Genomic DNA, 4,717 nt, shown 5'->3' on the forward strand with positions numbered 1-4,717 from the left:
AGGATCCACCTGTAAATGTTCCTCTGTGTAACTCCCTGTGGTGGTTCCTGCCTCCTGGGGGCCTATATTACTACCTAAAAGGCCCCAAAGCAGAATGACCTCTGTGGTATCCTTGAGCCAAAGCAGATGCCAGACAGAGCTTGGTTTTGAAGAGGCTGACACTGGTCTCATTCGTCTTTGCATTGATATCCTTTGTCGAATAGCCCATGTAAAGGTTATTTTTTTTTAGACTAAAATCATGATTTGCATTCAGGTATCATAAAATAAACATGTTAAAAAATGGATTTGGCTCATTATTACCAACGAGGGAACTGGCAAGAAGCTATAACCACTTCAAAGGAGAAACCAGAAAACAGACACGGTTATAGATCAGAAATACTGACATAAATGTGCAAATGGAAGCAAAACTGGTTTTTTCCACTGTCAGCAAGTCAGGTCAATGGGACCTCTGCCAGACAGTATGTGTCAACAGGCAAGGAAAGCTCTCCCCGGCTCTCAGTTCTCTACACTTTAGAGTCACAAAAAACAGGCTCCTAAAGGCCCGTTCTTTCCTTGCTAAATAACCTTCCGCAAGCATGCTCAGCATTAGGGCCTCCAAGCCCACATTTCCACCTCAAGTCTTTAAGCTTTACCTGACAAACATTACACACCCTCAGCTCCTTAATCTCTAATCTCCACTATGCCCCAGCAAAAACCACAAGATATATCTACTTAGCACAGTCCAATCCCATACATATATAAAGTCACAGTCTTGATATGATCATGTTCCCAAAGCTGCCCCAGTGGCAACCGCAGTGCAGTCCTCATTAGGAAAGACATGCTATTGGCAATAACAGGAAGTCAGGTTTTTGCCTATGATTTTTGTCCATTTGGCTGAGAAGATCTGGACAGCAGGAAGCAAGCTTCTCCATCATTTTCTGTTTCTTTCTTTGGATTAGTTTTCCATCCGTGAAGACCAACAGCCCACCCCCATGTGCAGCTGCCACTTCAAAGCCTGAAAGCAGGCCAGGCACCTCTTCCACTCCTCCCAAGAGTGCACCAACCCTGCACAGAGTCGCCAGCTTGCATTTCGCAGCCTCCCCCAGGTTTTAGTTTGATCTTCCACATCCACAGTAGCGTGAATGGCCTGGTGTTCGACGCTGATCATCTTGTCTGGCTGGGAATTCTCTAGGAGAGAGAAATCAGTGACTCCTCTTCTGGAGTTTTCCTCGATTCTGCAGCATTTTGATCTCAGGAATTTCATGCAACCCTCCTATCTGAGCTGAACTCTGGGGATCAGCTTCAGCCTCAGTCTTGTGAAATGGTCCACCTGCAGTCCTCGATCTGGCCACAGACAATTGCAATAGAGTTTCTCCATCATTAAATTTTTCCTTAAGTTCACAGGTTCCAAATGGAGTTGGAGAAATTCCACCATGCTGTTGCTGCTCCTTCTTTTCTTTTTTTTTTAAAGATTTATTTATTTATTTATACAAGCACTGAGTATAGTCAGAAGTGTGGAAGGGTGAGAGAATTCACCAGAGCCAGAGCGGGGAGCAGAGCAGGCAGAAGGACCGAAGTACACTGCTGAGGGGAGCAGCGGGCGGCAGGAGAGGTCTGCGCGCCATGTGGGACCCTCCTCCAGTGGCCGGGGAGCAGCTGGGGATCGAACCGGTGCTGCAGAGGCTGCGGGCAGCTTCGCAACCCAGCGCTCAACCGCTGCGCCACCAGGGAGGCCCAGATGCTTCTTCTTTTCTAGGTGCCATCATCCTTCTCTTGAGAAGTCCTAGGTCATCCTTTTAGATTTCCAAGAAAAAGCTTCTTTATTTCTTGGATATTGGAGTGAAACTGTGCAACTTGCCCCAGATTCTGGATCTTTAGTACTTGCCAATATTTAGCTGTTGCTTTTTTTTCATGCATACAAGAGCTGGGGTGCAGGGCAGAGATGGGGGGAGGGGGTGTGAGAGGATTCACCAGAGACACAGCAGGGAGCAGAACAGTCAGACTGACTAAAATACACTGCTGAGGGGAGCAGCAGGCGAGACAGGAGAGGTCTGTTGCGCCATGTGGGTAGCTCCTTGGCCAGGATTGAACTCATGCTGCAGTGGCTGCGGATAACTTCATAGTGCTGAAGCTTAACCCCTTGTGCCACTAGGGAGACCCCCAGCTGGTGCTTTCTTTACCTCACCAGGCCCCTTGGGACTACTATCTTAATGAATTTCAGGATAGCTGATTCAAGACAATGTAACCTCACTTTTTCTTCAGCCTCAGACCTCCTAAAAAATGCTTGTTACTTTTACTTGCAACAACTCTCATCTTCAGTCACATAGAAAAATCTTCCATCGGGTTGATCTAGGAAGATCATGCCTGATCACAAAATAAGGCTGGTTTTATTAGGTTTAGCCTGATTATACCAGGTTTTTGAACATTTTTGTTCAATGTCATTTTTTTAACATTGATGAGATACAAAAATCTCAGCTGACATTGAAGAAAACTACATTATTGAATAAAACTACATTAATGATTTTAAATGAATCATTTCATTTAAAGTTGCAGTCTCCAAGAACCGATTGACAACATGAAGTGAGGATTTACAGTGCAGAGGGGCAGCAAGAATAGTAACTTACCACACAGACCTTATACATTTGTTGGGAGTTATCATAAGGAATCTCATATTGAACTTTAAATTTAGGTGAATTCCTTTTTCCTAAGTTTCCCAACTGTGTAAGATTTTGGGACCTGCTAGAAGGTGACTATCCTTATACACCTAAGAGGGTGAAAACTTTGTAATCTTGATGACAGGTCAGTTATGAAAGCATTGACTTCTATTTCCATAAAAGTGTTGGTCAGACCTGATTAAATGAGCATCATTCATAAGTATGACGAGGCAAGGTGCTTGAGAAACCAATTTTTCAATTATAGAATGATGAAAAGGAGGGTATATCCTTAACAAACTTAACAATATAAGAGACACAATATGAGTTTCTAGGGGAGGCAGATGGGCAGAACAAGATCTTTTTTTAAAGTTTCATTTCAGCTTGCAAAAACAGAGTCTACTCAAGTGTTATGGGTCACACAGAGATAATGAAGAATGGGAAGGCTTTCTTATATATCCAGAAAGCAAAGCATTAAAAAACATCAATAATATTTCAAACTGTCATCATCTCTCATCAGTTCATTCAATCTTATGTAATTACTATTATTATCATTATTATTATTATTATTGCAAGAGAATTTCCACTTTATCTGAGTTGCTGGGCTTAGGTAAATAATGTTTCTCCTTCTCAATTTCTACTTCATTTAAAGTGGAATTCCTTGGGGATCTCCAAGGGCCTTTGTCCTCTGTTATGTCTCTATTTCTGTGTAATCAAATTACTTCAAAACATAGCAGCTGAAAACATCAAGCATTTATGATCTCATTTCTGCAGGTCCGAAGTCCAGGTGGGCTTCTGGGCACCCTTGGTTTAAGCCTCTCATGGGGTTGCAATCAAGTTGGCTGCCAGGGACACAGTCTCATCTGAAGATTTGATTGGGGAGAGCTCCCCTTCCAAGTTCACTCGTGCTTGTTGGCAGACTTCACTCTTCAGGCAGGCTGAGGAAGTGGGGCCCATTTCCTTGAGGGCTGTTGCTGTTCCTTGAGGGCTGCCTCTGCCTGTGTTATCCTCACTGGCCACCTCCACAGGAGGCAGATGGCTGGTTTTACTCTAGGGCCTCGTGCTGCTGCAGAGCCTGTAAGCCTGTACCTGAACCACAAGGTGTACACCCAGCTCTCCACACAGGCTGCCTGCTGGGCACCTGCAGTCCTGGGGTAGGGGTGTTGGGAACGGAGGGGAACCACGCCCTGAACCAACACACCTGATGCTGCCACCACTTCAACTCCACTTTCTCTGTAATTAATTCTCGAATCCCTGTGTCTTGGGCTAGCAATTTCATGATGCCATCTGCTTTGTGTCTAAAGAGTTCCGGAAATGCTAACCAGGCCCACTGGTACAGTCTGAAAGTTGTCTGAGTGATGACACTAGAAGCCTGTACCTAGAGACTATTCTTTATTTTTTTGAAAGATTTATTTTATTCATACAAGAACTGGGGTGTAGACCAGAAGTGCTGTTGGCGGTGGAGGGTGATAGGATTCACCAGAGACACTGGTGAGCAGAACAGGCAGATCTACTGAAATACACTGCTGAGGGGAGCAGCAGGAGAGACAGGAGAGGTCTGCTGCACCATGTGGGTAGCTCCCTGGCTGGGCATGGAACTCTGCTGCAGTGACTGAAGACTACTTCATAATGCTGAGAATTAAGCCCTTGCACCACCAGGGAGGCCCGAGACTATTCTTTAAAGTCAACAGTTTGAAATACCTGGTTCAATTTGTTTCCACTTGGTGGGGAAGGGGACCCTGAGGTGGCCCTGCTTTGTTGAAGTCATAAACTCTAGGATGGTAGCGGACTGTTGAGCTTCTTTCACAGAAGCATCAGAAAGTAACAAAACTAACTGTACACAAACTCATAATGAGAGGTTGTTTCAAGAATGTGAACATCACACATTCCTTTCATTGTGTTGTTCTGGGTGAAAGGAAGTTATCTGAGCCAGCGTAGGGTCCATGGGAATTCTTCTGAACCCTCTGAATTTGTACCTAATCTTGCATATGCATTTTGAAGAGAAATGGTTCATAGTTTTTATCAGATGCTCAAAGGCTGCTGTATCTTCCAGAAGATTAAGAACAGCTGAACCGGATGGGTTTTAA

The 4,717-nt window shown here is 44.5% G+C and overlaps 1 pseudogene; it reads right to left on the bottom strand.

The window, feature by feature from the left end:
* Window positions 1–806: 806 nt before the first annotated feature.
* Window positions 807–1,414, bottom strand: LOC119236085 (syntaxin-17-like; annotated as a pseudogene).
* Between the last annotated feature and the right edge of the window lie 3,303 nt (window positions 1,415–4,717).

Source organism: Talpa occidentalis, unplaced genomic scaffold (genome assembly GCF_014898055.3).
Source record: "Talpa occidentalis isolate TD23 unplaced genomic scaffold, MPIMG_talOcc4v2.1 talOcc4.9, whole genome shotgun sequence".
Lineage (NCBI taxonomy): Eukaryota > Metazoa > Chordata > Mammalia > Eulipotyphla > Talpidae > Talpa > Talpa occidentalis.